The sequence below is a fragment of the Bombina bombina genome, chromosome 3 (assembly GCF_027579735.1).
Source record: "Bombina bombina isolate aBomBom1 chromosome 3, aBomBom1.pri, whole genome shotgun sequence".
NCBI classification, from domain to species: Eukaryota; Metazoa; Chordata; class Amphibia; order Anura; family Bombinatoridae; genus Bombina; species Bombina bombina.
This window is the reverse complement of record NC_069501.1, coordinates 9,561,259-9,578,975: the sequence shown is the minus strand read 5'-3', so window position 1 is coordinate 9,578,975 and position 17,717 is coordinate 9,561,259.

Here is a 17,717-nt window from a genome sequence, read left to right as displayed (position 1 = left end):
AATTCTATCCAAAATATCATCTAATGGGGTCTCAACCTTAAGAGACTCCTCTAGAGCCTCAAACCAAAAAGCTGCTGCAGTAGTTACTGGAACAATGCACGCTATAGGTTGCAGAAGAAAACCCTGATGAAAAAACAACTTCTTTAGAAGCCCTTCTAATTTTTTATCCATAGGATCTTTGAAAGCACAACTGTCCTCAATAGGTATAGTTGTACGCTTAGCCAGGGTAGAAATAGCTCCCTCCACCTTAGGGACCGTCTGACATGAATCCCAAATGGTGTCAGATATGGGAAACATTTTCTTAAAAGTAGGAGGGGGAGAGAACAGAATGTCTGGTCTATCCCATTCCTTAGTAACAATGTCCGAAATTCTTCTAGGGACTGGAAAAACATTAGTGTAAGTAGGAACCTCTAGATATTTATCCATTTTACACAGTTTCTCTGGCGGGATGACAATAGGGTCACAATCATCCAGAGTTGCTAAAACCTCCCTGAGTAACAAACGGAGGTGTTCAAGCTTAAACTTAAAGGCCGTCATATCTGAGTCTGTTTGAGGCAACATCTTTCCTGAATCAGAAAGCTCTCCCTCAGGCAGCAATTCCCCCACCCCCAAATCAGAACACTGTGAGGGTACATAGGAGATGGCCAATAAAGCATCAGAGGGCTCAGCATTTACTCTAATACCGGACCTACTGCGCTTACCCTGTAAACCAGGCAGTTGAGATAATACCTCTGTAAGGGTAGTAGACATAACTGCAGCCATATCTTGCAGGGTGAAAGAATTAGACACACTAGAAGTACTTGGCGTCGCTTGGACGGGCATTAAAGGTTGTGACACTTGGGGAGAAGTAGATGGCATAACCTGATTCTCTTCTGACTGAGAATCATCCTGAGACATACTTTTATCAGCTAAAATATGTTCTTTGCAATGTAAGGCCCTTTCAGTACATGAGGGACACATTTGAAGTGGGGGTTCCACAATAGCTTCTAAACACATAGAACATTGTCTTTCCTCAATGTCAGACATGTTAAAACAGGCTAGTAATGACCACAAACAGGCTTGAAAACACTTTATTTTGTGAAAAAAATAAGAATCTGAAAAAACGGTACTGTGCTTTTAAGAGAAAAAAGCATACAATTTTTCCAAAACTGCTTTAAAACAATAAAATTATCTCAATTTTATGATAAATGTATCCCAACTTGTCAGCTAAGATTGCCCCACAAGGAAAGGAATACTTAACCCTTAAGAACAAAAAACGTTGTACCAAAAACGTTATAGTTAAACAAAAACACCCCCTGCACCTCGCCACAGCCCTGCTGTGGCGCCTACCTGCCCTCAGGGGTCTGCAAAATCGGATTAACCCTTCGATAAGGCCCAAACTTTCTTGAAAGACCCACCGGAGTTGGAGCTTGCTGCTTGCATGGGAAAAACAACTGCGCAACTGAGGTGTGAAAATAGGCCCCGCCCATCTAACTTGATGTCTCACAGCCTTACAATAACCGCACCAGAGCAGTCTAAAAAAACCTAGCCATGTTGGTTCATATACCCATCTAAGTGAAGCCATGTGTACCCCTTGTTAAAATAAAGTCAAAACGTTTGCCACAAAAAACGTTATCTTTAACTCCCAACATAGATTGAGCCAATCAGATTGAGCTCGCATTCTATTGGCTGTTCCGATCAGCCAATAGAATGCGAGCTCAATCTGATTGGCTGATTGGATCAGCCAATCGGATTGAACTTGAACCTGATTGGCTGATTCAATCAGCCAATCAGATTTTTCCTACCTTAATTCCGATTGGCTGATAGAATCCTATCAGCCAATCCGAATTCGAGGGACACCATCTTGGATGACGTCACTTAAAGGAACCTTCATTCGTCGGGAGTCGCCGGGAAGAAGAGGATGGATCCGCGTCGGCTGCTTCAAGATGGTCCCGCTCCACGCCGGATGGATGAAGATAGAAGACGTCGCCTGGATGAACATGTCTACCGGTCCGGATGTCCTCTTCTTGCCGGATAGGATGAAGACTTCGGACCCTCTTCTGGACCTCTTCTTGCCGGATAGGATGAAGACTTCGGACCCTCTTCTGGACGGATCGGTGATACCCGGCGTGGTGAAGATAAGGTAGGAAGATCTTCAGGGGCTTAGTGTTAGGTTTTTTAAGGGGTGTTTGGGTTAGATTAGGGGTATGTGGGTGGTGGGTTGTAATGTTGGGGGGGTATTGTATGTTTTTTTTAAATGCAAAAGAGCTGATTTCTTTGGGGCATGCCCCGCAAAAGGCCCTTTTAAGGGCTGGTAAGGTAAAAGAGCTGTAAACCTTTTATTTTAGAATAGGGTAGGGCATTTTTTTATTTTGGGGGGCATTGTTATTTTTTTAGGGGGCTTAGAGTAGGTGTAATTAGTTTAAAATTCTTGTAATCTTTTTTTTTGTTTGTAATTTAGTGTTTGTTTTTTTGGTTATTTAGTTTAGTTGATTTTATTGTAGATAATTGTAGATAGTTTAGTTAATTAATTTATTGATAGTGTAGTGTAAGGTTTAATTGTAACTTAGGTTAGGATTTATTTTACAGGTAATTTTGTAATTATTTTAACTAGGTAGCTATTAAATAGTTATTAACTATTTAATAGCTATTGTACCTAGTTAAAATAAATACAAAGTTGTCTGTAAAATAAATATAAATCCTAAAATAGCTACAATATAATTATTCGTTATATTGTAGCTCTATTAGGGTTTATTTTACAGGTAAGTATTTAGCTTTAAATAGGATTCATTTATTTAATAAGATTTATTTTATTTCGTTAGATTTAAATTATATTTAACTTAGGGGGGTGTTAGTGTTAGACTTAGCTTTAGGGGTTAATACATTTATTAGAGTAGCGGCGAGGTCCGGTCGGCAGATTAGGGGTTAATACTTGAAGTTAGGTGGCGGCGATGTTAGGGAGGGCAGATTAGGGGTTAATACTATTTATTATAGGGTTTTTGAGGCGGGAGTGAGGCGGTTTAGGGGTTAATACATTTATTATAGTGGCGGTGAGGTCCGGTCGGCAGATTAGGGGTTAATAAGTGTAGTTAGGTATCGGCAACATGGGGGGGCAGATTAGGGGTTAATAAATATTATGTAGGTGTCGGCGATGTTAGGGGCAGCAGATTAGGGATACATAGGGATAATGTAGGTTGCGGCGGTGTGCGGTCGGCAGATTAGGGGTTAAAAATTTTTATTACAGTGGCGGCGATGTGGGGGGACCTCGGTTTAGGGGTACATAGGTAGTTTATGGGTGTTAGTGTACTTTAGAGCACAGTAGTTAAGAGCTTTATGAACCGGCGTTAGCCCATAAAGCTCTTAACTCCTGACTTTTTTCTGCGGCTGGAGTTTTGTCGTTAGAGTTCTAACGCTCACTTCAGCCAAGACTCTAAATACCAGCGTTAGAAATATCCCATTGAAAAGATAGAATACGCAATTGGCGTAAGGGGATCTGCGGTATGGAAAAGTCGCGGCTGGAAAGTGAGCGTTAGACCCTTTCCTGACTGACTCTAAATACCAGCGGGCGGCCAAAACCAGCGTTAGGACCCCTTAACGCTGGTTTGGACGGCTAACGCAGAACTCTAAATCTAGGCGACAGTCTCTCCAGAAAAAACATAATTTATGCTTACCTGATAAATTTATTTCTCTTGTGATGTATTGAGTCCACGGATTCATCCTTACTTGTGGGATATTCTCCTCCCCTACAGGAAGTGGCAGAGAGAGCACCCACAGCAGAGCTGCCTATATAGCTCCCCCCTTAGCTCCACCCCCCAGTCATTCGACCGAAGGCTAGGAAAAAAAGGGGAAACTATAGGGTGCAGTGGTGACTGAAAGTTTAAAAAAAAAAAAATATATATATATATATATATATATATATATATATATGCCTGTCTTAATAAACAGGGCGGGCCGTGGACTCGATACATCACAAGAGAAATAAATTTATCAGGTAAGCATAAATTATGTTTTCTCTTGTAAGATGTATCGAGTCCACGGATTCATCCTTACTTGTGGGATACCAATACCAAAGCTTTAGGACACGGATGAAGGGAGGGACAAGACAGGGACCTTAAACGGAAGGCACCACTGCTTGTAGAACCTTTCTCCCAAAAATAGCCTCCGAAGAAGCAAAAGTATCAAATATGTAAAATTTGGAAAAAGTATGAAACGAAGACCAAGTCGCCACATTACAAATCTGTTGAACAGAAGCCTCATTTTTAAAAGCCATGTGGAAGCCACAGCTCTAGTAGAATGAGCAGTAATTCTTTAAGGAGACTGTTGGCCAGCAGTCTCATAAGCCAAACGGATGATGCTTTTCAGCCAAAAGGAAAGAGAGGTAGCCTTAGCCTTCTGACCTCTCCGCTTACCAGAATAAACAACAAACAATGAAGATGTTTGACAGAAATCTTTAGTTGCTTGTAAGTAGAACTTTAAAGCACGAACCACATCAAGATTGTGCAACAGACGTTCCTTCTTTGAAGAAGGATTAGGACACAGTGAAGGAACAACAATCTCTTGATTGATATTCTTATAAGAAACAACCTTAGGAAGAAACCCAGGTTTGGTACACAAAACCACCTTATCTGCATGGAAAATAAGATAAGGGGAATCACACTGTAAAGCATATAGCTCAGAAACTCTTCGAGCCGAAGAGATAGCTACTAAAAACAAAACTTTCCAAGATAGAAGCTTAATATCCATGGAATGCATAGGTTCAAACGGAACCCCTTGAAGAACTTTAAGAACTAAATTTAGGCTCCATGGCGGAGCAACAGGTTTAAATACAGGCTTGATTCTGACCAAAGCCTGACTAAATGCTCGAACGTCTGGGACATCTGCCAGACGTTTGTGTAGAAGAATAGACAAAGCAGATATTTGTCCTTATAAGGAACTAGCTGATAATCCCTTCTCCAAACCTTCTTGGAGAAAAGACAATATTCTAGGAATCCTAATCTTACTTCATGAGTAACCTTTGGATTCACACCAATAAAGATATTTGCGCCAAATGATAGATCTTCCTGCTGACAGGCTTTCTAGCCTGAATCAGGGTATCAATGACCGACTCAGAGAAACCACGCTTTGATAGAATCAGGCGTTCAATCTCCAAGCAGTCAGATGCAGAGAAATTAGATTTGGATGCGTGAACAGACCTTGGATTAGAAGGTCCTGCCTCATTGGCAGAGTCCATGGTAGAACCGAGGACATGTCCACTAGGTCTGCATACCAAGTCCTGCGTGACCACGCAGGTGCTATCAGAATCCCTGAAGCTCTCTCCTGCTTTATTCTGGCAACTAGACATAGAAGGAGTCACACTTCACTGGACTGTATCTTGGCTTTGTAATTAGTAGTAGTTTGATGGAATGTTGTTTTCGAGTAGGTAAACCACCTACAGATTGTGGAATTTGTAATTATGGAGAGTTTCTTTAAAAATCAATAAAAAAAAAAAAAAAAGACATAGAAGGAGAGGAAATACATAGGCCAGATTGAAAGACCAAGGCACTGCTAGAGCATCTATCAGTACCGCCTTGGGATCCCGGGACCTGGACCCGTAACGAGAAAGTTTGGCATTCTGACGGGACGCCAACAGATCCAATTCTGGTGTGCCTCATAGCTGAATCAGCTGGGCAAATACCTCCGGATGGAGTTCCCACTCCCCCAGATAAAAAGTCTAACGACATAGGAAATCCGCCTCCCAGTTCTCTACTCCTGGGATGTGGATTGCTGAGAGATGGCAAGAGTGATCCTCTGCCCATCGGATTATTTTGGTTACCTGCATCATCGCTAGACAACTCCTTGTTCCTCCTTGATGATTGATATAAGCTACAGTCGTGATGTTGTCCGACTGAAACCTGATGAATTTGGCCGCAGCAAGCTGAGGCCACGCCTGAAGCGCATTGAATATCGCTCTCAGTTCTAGAATATTTACCAGGAGAAGAGATTCCTCCCGAGACCATAAGCCCTGTGCTTTCAGGGAGTTCCAGACTGCATCCCAGCCTAGCAGGCTGGTATCTGTCGTTACAATGAGCCACTCTGGCCTGCGGAAACACATTCCCTGAGACAGGTGGTCCTGAGACAACCACCAGAGAAGAGAATCTCTGGTCTCCTGGTCCAGATGCAGTTGAGGAGACAAATCTGCATAATCTCAAAAAGGTAATTTTCCAGCCTCCAGTAGATTTTTAAAAGACCTTTATTAGTTTCTTACAGGGTCCATTGTAACAACGACGTTTCGAACCTATACCAGGTTCTTAATCATGTTATGTTAATAAAGGTCTTTTAAAAATCTACTGGAGGCTGGAAAATTACCTTTTTGAAATTGATATTGGGGTTTGGCTAACCCTTTCCTGTGCCCCTGTTTGAAAAGGAGCTGTCTCTCATCATTTATTTAAATCTGCATAATCCCCATTCCACTGTTTGAGCATGCATAGATGCTCCAGTGATGTCTGAAATAATCTCTTTCAGTTCAGGCCCGAATAGGGTCTTTCCTTTGAAAGGGATGTTCAAAAGTTTAGTTTTAGATGACACATCAGCAGACCAGGATTTAAGCCATAACGCCCTGCGTGCTAAAATGACAAAACCTGAATTCTTTGCCGCTAATTTAGCCAGTTGAAAAGCGGCATCTGTAATAAAAGAATTAGCCAATTTAAGGGCCTTAATTCTGTCCAAAATTTCTTCTAATGGAGTCTCCATCTGAAGAGCCTCTTCTAGAGCCTCAAACCAGAAAGCAGCTGCAGTAGTTGCAGGAACAATGCACGCAATAGGTTGAAGAAGAAAACCTTGATGAACAAAAATTTTCTTCAGGAGACCCTCTAATTTTTTATCCACAGGATCTTTGAAAGCACAACTGACTTCAATAGGTATAGTTGTACACTTAGCAAGAGTAGAAATAGCTCCCTCCACCTTAGGAACTGTCTGCCACGAGTCCCGCATGGTGTCAGATATGGGAAGCATTTTCTTAAAAACAGGAGGGGGAATGAACGGAATACCTGGTCTATCCCACTCCTTAGTAATATTCACAATCCTCTTAGGGACTGGAAAAAACATCAGTGTAAACAGGAACCTCTAAGTATTTATCCATCTTACACAATTTCTCTGGGACTACTATAGGGTCACAATCATCTAGAGCCGCTAATACCTCCCTGAGCAATAAGCGGAGGTGTTCAAGCTTAAATTTAAAGGCCGTCATATCAGAATCTGTCTGAGGAAGCGTCTGTCCTGAATCAGAAATTTCTCCCTCAGATAACAAATCCCTCACCCCTACCTCAGAGCATTGTGAGGGCATATCAGATACGGCTACTAAAGCGTCAGACTGCTCAGCATTTTTCCTTAACCCAGAGCTGTCCCGCTTTCCTTGAAAACCAGGCAGTCAGGATAAAACCTCTGTGAGGGTTGTATTCATAACTATGGCCATGTCTTGTAAAATAAATGAATTCGACGCACTAGAGGTACTTGGCGTCACTTGTGCGGGCGTTACTGGTTGTGACACTTGGGGAGAGCAAGATGCTAAACCCTCATTTACTTCTGACTGAGAATCATCTATTGCTCTATTTTTAAGTGCTAATATATGTTCTTTATCGTTTATAGACATATCAGTACAATTGGGACACATTCTAAGAGGGGGTACCACAATGGCTTCCAAACATATTGAACAAGGATTTAGCTTGGTGTCAGACATGTTAAACAGGCTAGTAATGTAACAAGCAAGCTTGGAAAACACTGTAATCAAAGTAAATAACACTTAGAAATAAAACGGTACTGTGCCTTTAAGAGAAAAAAAGCTGCACAAATTCTGCAAAACAGTGTAAAAAAGCAGTAAACATAACAAAATGTTTACAGTAGTATCATATAGCCTTAGTAACTTTGCACAGCTATGCAAATAAACAATTAACCCCTTAATGGCAAAACCGGATTGAAAAAACATCAAAACCAGTAAAAAAGACTTTCAGCACTTTGTCACAGTTCTGCTGTGGCTCCTACCTGCCCTTCAGAACAATTTGTGGGGAAAAACTTCTTTTTCCCCACAAAGCCCTCAAACACGGCAGGAACCTCTGGAGAAGCAGTTAGTTGTGCAGTTTCTTTTCCTCTGAGACTTCTGAGGCGCGAAAATAGGCCCCTCCCACCTCACTCAATGTTTTGAGGCCTAACAGACAAACACTAGAGTGTCTCTAAATGAACCATGTGGGTTAGAAAACTCAAAAACAAGCCACAATGACCCCTTTAGTCCCTTTAAAAAAAAATGTTATAATTGCATCATTCACTGAATAAACAAACGTAACGTTTTTACCAAACAGTGTCACCAGTAACTAATGAGCCCTTCATGCAAGCTGAAATTCCTATCCAAGTGTCTGAATACAGCTTACCCTTCCCTCATGGGGATATTGCCAGCCTTTTCTAGAAATAACACAGTCTGTCTAGAAAAAAATAGGCTGAACATATCTTAATACAGTTTAGCCTGCAAACCGTTCCCCCAACTGAAGTTTTCCTGTACTCTTCAGCCCTTGTGAGAACACCAGTGGATCTTAGTTACAAAATGCTAAGATCATCATCCTCCTTGCAGAAATCTTCATCCCTTTTCTGCCAGAGAGTAAATAGTACACACCGGTACCATTTAAAAATAACAAACTTTTGCTTGAGAAAATAAAAACCTAACATTTTTATCACCACACTCCTCTTTGCCCTTCCTAGCAGTTAAGCAGGCAGAGAGAATGACTGGGGGGTGGAGTAAGGGGGGAGCTATATAGGCAGCTCTGCTGTGGGTGCTCTCTCTGCCACTTCCTGTAGGGGAGAATATCCCACAAGTAAGGATGAATCCATGGACTCGATACATCTTACAAGAGAAAAATGACTGAACATACCTCAATACTTGTAGCATGAAAAACGTTCCTCACACTGAAGTTTCTTAAGTACTCCTCAGCCATTCTGTGGGAACTACTCTGGATCTTAGTAAAAACTGCTAAGATCATCAGTCTTAAGGCAGAAGTCTTCATCCATCTGCTGCCTGGGAAAAAATTAGCACTCACCGGTACCATTTAAAATAAAAAAGTCTTGCTTGAAGAAAATAAAAACTAACATTTTATCACCTCTTTCACTTTACCCTTCCTATTACTTAGAGTAGGCAAAGAGAATGACTGGGGGGTGGAGCTAAGGGAGGAGCTATATAGACAGCTCTGCTGTGGTGCTCTTCGCCACTTCCTGTTAGCAGGAGGATAATATCCCACAAGTAAAGGATGAATCCGTGGACTCGTCGTATCTTATAGAAGAAAACAAAATTTATGCTTACATGATAAATTTCTTTCTCTTGTGGTGTATCCAGTCCACGGGTTCATTTATTACTTGTGGGATATTCTCCTTCAGGAAGTTGCAAAGAGGACACCCACAGCAGAGCTGTCTATATAGCTCCTCCCCTAACCCCCACCTCAAGTAATTCGACCGAAGACAAGTAAGAAAAAGGAGAAACTATAGGGTGCAGTGGTGACTGTAGTTTTAAAAATAACAAAAAAAAACACCTGACTTAAAGTGACAGGGCGGGCCGTGGACTGGATACACCACAAGAGAAAGAAATTTATCAAGTAAGCATAAATTTTGTTTTCTCTTGTAAGGTGTATCCAGTCCACGGGTTCATCCATTACTTGTGGGATACCAATACCAAAGCTTTAGGACACGGATGAAGGGAGGGACAAGGCAGGAACTTAAACGGAAGGCACCACTGCCTGTAAGATCTTTCTCCCAAAAATAGCCTCCGAAGAAGCAAAAGGATCAAATTTGTAAAATTTAGGAACAGTATGAAGCGAAGACCAAGTCGCCGCCTTACAAATCTGTTCAACAGAGGCCTCATTTTTAAAAGCCCATGTGGAAGCTACCGTTCTAGTAGAATGAGCTGTAATTTTTTCAGGAGGCTGCTGTCCAGCAGTCTCATAAGCTAAACGGATTATGCTTCTCAGCCAAAAAGAAAGAGAAGTTGCCGAAGCCTTTTGGCCTCTCCTCTTTCCAGAGTAGACAACAAACAATGCAGATGTTTGACGAAAATCCTTAGTAGCTTGTAAATGGAACTTTAAAGCATGAACCACGTCAAGATTGTGTAACAGACGTTCCTTTTTTGAAGAAGGATTAGGACACAGTGACAGAACAACAATTTCCTGATTGATATTCTTATTAGAAACCACCTTAGGAAGAAAACCAGGTTTGGTACGCAAAACTACCTTATATGCATGGAAGACCAGATAAGGGGAATCACACTGTAAGGCAGATAATTCTGAAACTCTTCGAGCCGAAGAGATAGCTACTAAGAACAGAACTTTCCAAGATAAAAGCTTGATATCTATGGAATGCAAAGGTTCAAACGGAACCCCTTGAAGAACTTTAAGAACTAAATTTAAACTCCATGGCGGAGCAACAGGTTTAAACACAGGCTTGATTCTAACTAAAGCCTGACAAAATGCCTGAACGTCTTGAACATCTGCCAGACACTTGTGCAAAAGAATAGACAGAGCAGAAATCTGTCCCTTTAAGGAACTAGCTGATAATCCCTTTTCCAATCCCTCTTGGAGAAAAGATAATATCCTAGGAATCCTGACCTTACTCCATGAGTAACCCCTGGATTCACACCAATTAAGATATTTACACCACATCTTATGATAGATTTTCCTGGTGACAGGCTTACGAGCCTGAATCAAGGTATCAATGACCGACTCAGAGAAACCACGTTTTGATAAAATCAAGCGTTCAATCTCCAAGCAGTCAGACGCAGAGAAATTAGATTTGGATGTTTGAATGGAGCTTGGAGTAGAAGGTCCTGCCTCAGCGGCAGAGTCCATGGTGGAAAGGATGACATGTCACCTTCCACCCGTGAGACCTCAGAAAGGCCAGAACAATGTCCGTATGGGACTTGGCGAGTTGAAGAGTCGACGCCTGGATTAAGATGTTGTCTAAATAAGGCGCCACTGCTATGCCTCATGGCCTTAGGACCGCCAGAAGGGACCCTAGAACCTTCGTAAAGGTTCTCGGCGCCGTGGCAAACCCGAAGGGAAGAGCCACAAACTGGTAATGCCTGTCTAGGAAGGCAAACCTGAGGAACTGGTGATGATTTCTGTGAATCGGGATGTGCAGATAAGCATCCTTTAAGTCCACGGTAGTCATATATTTACCCTCCTGGATCATAGGAAGAATGGTTCAGATTGTCTCCATCTTGAAGGATGGGACCCTAAGGAATTTGTTTAGGAACTTGAGATCCAAGATTGGTCTGAAAATTCCCTCTCTTTTGGGAACTATAAACAGGTTTGAAGAATAGAAACCCTACCCCTGTTCCTCTCTTGGAACTGGGTGGATCACTCCCATAACGAGTAGGTCTTGAACACAATTTAAGAATGCCTCTCTCTTTATCTGGTTTGCAGATAATTGTGAGAGGAGAAATCTCCCTTTTGGGGATGAACCTTTGAATTCCAGAAGATATCCCTGGGAAACAATCTCTACTGCCCAGGGATCCTGAACGTCTCTTGCCCAAGCCTGGGCGAAGAGAGAAAGTCTGCCCCCGACTAGATCCGGTCCCCGATCGGGGGCTACTCCTTCATGCAGTCTTAGAGGCAGCAGCAGGTTTTTTGGTCTGCTTCCCCTTGTTCCAAGGCTGGTTAGGTCTCCAGACTGGTTTGGACTGGGCAAAATTTTCCTCATGTTTTGCATTAGAGGAAGCTGAAGCTGCACCACTCTTGAAGTTTCGAAAGGAACGAAAATGATTCTGTTTTGTCCTTAATTTATTGGACCTATCCTGAGGAAGGGCGTGACCTTTTCCCCCGGTAATATCAGAAATTATCTCCTTCAGGCCAGGTCCGAATAGGGTCTGTCCTTTGAAGGGGATTTTAAGAAGCTTAGATTTTGAAGTAACGTCTACTGACCAGGACTTAAGCCATAGCGCCCTACACACCAGAATGGCAAAACCTGAATTCTTAGCCGCTAACTTAGTTAAATGAAAAACGGCGTCAGAGATAAAGGAATTAGCTAACTTAAGAGCTTTAATCCTGTCTAAAATATCATCTAACGGGGTCTCCACCTGTAGAGCCTCCTCAAGAGACTCGAACCAAAAGTCCGCTGCAGCAGTAACTGGGGCAATGCATGCAAGAGGCTGGAGAAGAAAACCTTGATGTATAAAAATTTTCTTAAGGAGACCCTCCAATTTTTTATCCATAAGATCTTTGAAAGCACAACTGTCCTCTTCCGGGATAGTTGTACACCTAGCTAGGGTTGAAATAGTCCCTCCACCTTAGGGACCGTCTGCCACGAGTCCCGTATGGCGACATCTATGGGAAACATCTTTTTAAAGGCAGGAGGGGGAGAGAACGGCACACCTGGTCTATCCCATTCCTTAGTAATAATTTCCGAAAACCTCTTAGGGACTGGAAAAACAATCGTCTGGGGTTGTCATGTTCCTTGTTCAGAGGAGAATTGCCTGGTATTTCGGGGCTGGACTGACCTTACTTGGCAGGATCAGACTGATATACTTCAGGAAAGTTTTCTTCTGTGAAAAGCACACTGGTCTAAAAGAGGCTGCTTCCGGGTGGTAAATCGCCATAGAACAAGCCACTGAGCTGTTGTTCGTTCCTGGTAGAGCGCTTCTCTCTTTGTATGCAAATTATTATGACCCTGGGGAAGTCTCCCTATGGGTGATGGGGGAAACCAGACGTGGACTCCTTGCCCAGTGTGCTTAGAGGAATGTGGCTGCACCTCACTGACGAGGCCCATAGGAGGCCGAAACGATCGTCTGGGGTTGTCATGTTCCTTGTTCAGAGGAGAATTGCCTGGTATTTCGGGGCTGGACTGACCTTACTTGGCAGGATCAGACTGATATACTTCAGGAAAGTTTTCTTCTGTGAAAAGCACACTGGTCTAAAAGAGGCTGCTTCCGGGTGGTAAATCGCCATAGAACAAGCCACTGAGCTGTTGTCCGTTCCTGGTAGAGCGCTTCTCTCTTTGTATGCAAATTATTATGACCCTGGGGAAGTCTCCCTATGGGTGATGGGGGAAACCAGACGTGGACTCCTTGCCCAGTGTGCTTAGAGGAATGTGGCTGCACCTCACTGACGAGGCCCATAGGAGGCCGAAACGATCATCTGGGGTTGTCATGTTCCTTGTTCAGAGGAGAATTGCCTGGTATTTCGGGGCTGGACTGACCTTACTTGGCAGGATCAGACTGATATACTTCAGGAAAGTTTTCTTCTGTGAAAAGCACACTGGTCTAAAAGAGGCTGCTTCCGGGTGGTAAATCGCCATAGAACAAGCCACTGAGCTGTTGTTCGTTCCTGGTAGAGCGCTTCTCTCTTTGTATGCAAAACATCAGTGTAAACAGGCACTGCAAAGTATTTGTCCATTTTACACAACTTCTCTGGAACTACAATGGGGGTCATCCAGAGTCGCTAAAACCTCCCTGAGCAATAAGCGGAGGTGTTCGAGCTTAAATTTAAACGCTGTCATTTCAGAATTGGATTGAAATAAAGACTTCCCTGAATCTGAAATGTCACCCTCAGATAGAAACTCCCTTACACCAGTTTCGGAGCATTCTGAGGGTAAATCGGACACAGCTAAAAGAGCGCCAGAAAGCTCTGTATTTGTTCTAGCCCCAGAGCTGTCTCGCTTTCCTTGTAATCCTGGCAGTTTGGACAATTGTTAGAGGATGTATATAGCTGATGATCTCATACGCTTTATAAACATTGTTAGAGGATGTATATAGCTGATGATCTCATAAGCTTTATAAACATTGTTAGAGGATGTATATAGCTGATGATCTCATAGGCTTTATAAACATTGTTAGAGGATGTATATAGCTGATGATCTCATAAGCTTTATAAACATTGTTAGAGGATGTATATAGCTGATGATCTCATAAGCTTTATAAACATTGTTAGAGGATGTATATAGCTGATGATCTCAAAAGCTTTATAAACATTGTTAGAGGATGTATATAGCTGATGTTCTCATAAGCTTTATAAACATTGTTAGAGGATGTATATACGCTTTATAAACATTGTTAGAGGATGTATATAGCTGATCTCATATGCTTTATAAACATTGTTAGAGGATGTATATAGCTGATGATCTCATACTCTTTATAAACATTGTTAGAGGATGTATATAGCTGGTGATCTCATACGCTTTATAAACAATGTTAGATGTACATAGCTGATGATCTCATAGGCTTTATAAACATTGTTAGAGGATGTATATAGCTGATGATCTCATACGCTTTATAAACATTGTTAAAGGATGTATATAGCTGATGTTCTCATACGCTTTATAAACATTGTTAGAGCATGTATATAGCTGATGATCTCATAAGCTTTATAAACATTGTTAGAGGATGTATATAGCTGATGATCTCATAAGCTTTATAAACATTGTTAGAGGATGTATATAGCTGATCTCATAAGCTTTATAAACATTGTTAGAGGATGTATATAGCTGATGATCTCATAAGCTTTATAAACATTGTTAGAGGATGTATATAGCTGATCTCATAAGCTTTATAAACATTGTTACAGGATGTATATAGCTGATGATCTCATAAGCTTTATAAACATTGTTAGAGGATATATATAGCTGCTGTTCTCATAAGCTTTATAAACATTGTTAGAGGATGTATATAGTTGATGATCTCATACGCTTTATAAACATTGTTAGAGGATGTATATAGCTGATATTCTCATATGCTTTATAAACATTGTTAGAGGATGTATATAGCTGGTCTCATATGCTTTATAAACATTGTTAGAGGATGTATATAGCGGATGATCTCATACGCTTTATAAACATTGTTAGAGGATGTATATAGCTGATGTTCTCATAAGCTTTATAAACATTGTTAGAGGATGTATATAAATGATAATCTCATAAGCTTTATAAACATTGTTAGAGGATGTATATAGCTGATAATCTCATAAGCTTTATAAACATTGTTAGAGGATGTATATAGCTGATGATCTCATAAGCTTTATAAACATTGTTAGAGGATGTACATAGCTGGTGTTCTCATAAGCTTTATAAACATTGTTAGAGGATGTATATAGCTGATGATCTCATAAGCTTTATAAACATTGTTAGAGCATGTATATAGCTGATGATCTCATAAGCTTTATCAACATTGTTAGAGGATGTATATAGCTGATCTCATAAGCTTTATAAACATTGTTACAGGATGTATATAGCTGATGATCTCATAAGCTTTATAAACATTGTTAGAGGATGTATATAGCTGATCTCATAAGCTTTATAAACATTGTTAGAGGATGTATATAGCTGATGATCTCATAGGCTTTATAAACATTGTTAGAGGATGTATATATCTGATGATCTCATAGGCTTTATAAACATTGTTAGAGGATGTATATAGCTGATGATCTCATAAGCTTTATAAACATTGTTAGAGGATGTATAGCTGATGATCTCATAAGCTTTATAAACATTGTTAGAGGATGTAAATAGCTGATGTTCTCATAAGCTTTATAAACATTGTTAGAGTATGTATATAGCTGATGATCTCATAAGCTTTATAAACATTGTTAGTGGATGTATATAGCTGATCTCATAAGCTTTATAAACATTGTTAGAGGATGTATATAGCTGATGATCTCATAAGCTTTATAAACATTGTTAGAGGATGTATATAGCTGATCTCATAAGCTTTATAAACATTGTTAGAGGATGTATATAGCTGATGATCTCATAAGCTTTATAAACATTGTTAGAGGATGTATATAGCTGATGATCTCATAAGCTTTATAAACATTGTTAGAGGATGTATATAGCTGATAATCTCATAAGCTTTATAAACATTGTTAGAGGATGTATATAGCTGATAATATCATAAGCTTTATAAACATTTTTAGAGGATGTATATAGCTGATAATCTCATAAGCTTTATAAACATTGTTAGAGGATGTATATAGCTGGTCTCATAAGCTTTATAAACATTGTTAGAGGATGTATATAGCTGATGATCTCATACGCTTTATAAACATTGTTAGAGGATGTATATAGCTGATCTCATAAGCTTTATAAACATTGTTAAAGGATGTATATAGCTGATAATCTCATAAAATTTATAAACATTGTTAGAGGATGTATATAGCTGATAATCTCATAAGTTTTATAAACATTGTTAGAGGATGTATATAGCTGATGATCTCATACGCTTTATAAGCATTGTTAGAGGATGTATATAGCTGATAATCTTATAAGCTTTATAAACATTGTTAGAGGATGTATATAGCTGGTCTCATAAGCTTTATAAACATTGTTAGAGGATGTATATAGCTGATAATCTCATAAGCTTTATAAACATTGTTAGAGGATGTATATAGCTGATAATCTCATAAGCTTTATAAACATTGTTAGAGGATGTATATACGCTTTATAAACATTGTTAGAGGATGTTTATAGCTGATCTCATATGCTTTATAAACATTGTTAGAGGATGTATATAGCTGATGATCTCATACGCTTTATAAACATTGTTAGAGGATGTATATAGCTGGTCTCATAAGCTTTATAAACATTGTTGGAGGATGTATATAGCTGATGATCTCATACGCTTTATAAACATTGTTAGAGGATGTATATAGCTGATGATCTCATAAGCTTTATAAACATTGTTAGAGGATGTATATAGCTGATGATCTCATACACTTTATAAACATTGTTAGAGGATGTATATAGCTTATGTTCTCATACGCTTTATAAACATTGTTAGAAGATGTATATAGCTGATGATCTCATAAGCTTTATAAACATTGTTAGAGGATGTATATAGCTGATGTTCTCATAAGCTTTATAAACATTGTTAGAGGATGTATATAGTTGATGATCTCATACGCTTTATAAACATTGTTAGAGGATGTATATAGCTGATAATCTCATAAGCTTTATAAACATTGTTAGAGGATGTATATAGCTGATGATCTCATAAGCTTTATAAACATTGTTAGAGGATGTATATAGCTGATCTCATAAGCTTTATAAGCATTGTTAGAGGATGTATATAGCTGGTCTCATAAGCTTTATAAACATTGTTAGAGGATGTATATAGCTGATGATCTCATACGCTTTATAAACATTGTTAGAGGATGTATATAGCTGATCTCATAAGCTTTATAAACATTGTTAGAGGATGTATATAGCTGATGATCTCATACGCTTTATAAACATTGTTAGAGGATGTATATAGCTGATCTCATAAGCTTTATAAGCATTGTTAGAGGATGTATATAGCTGGTCTCATAAGCTTTATAAACATTGTTAGAGGATGTATATAGCTGATGATCTCATAAGCTTTATAAACATTGTTAGAGGATGTATATAGCTGATGATCTCATACGCTTTATAAACATTGTTAGAGGATGTATATAGCTGATGATCTCATAAGCTTTATAAACATTGTTAGAGGATGTAAATAGCTGATGTTCTCATAAGCTTTATAAACATTGTTAGAGGATGTATATAGCTGATAATCTCATAAGCTTTATAAACATTTTTAGAGGATGTATATAGCTGATAATCTCATAAGCTTTATAAACATTGTTAGAGGATGTATATAGCTGGTCTCATAAGCTTTATAAACATTGTTAGAGGATGTATATAGCTGATGATCTCATACGCTTTATAAACATTGTTAGAGGATGTATATAGCTGATCTCATAAGCTTTATAAACATTGTTAAA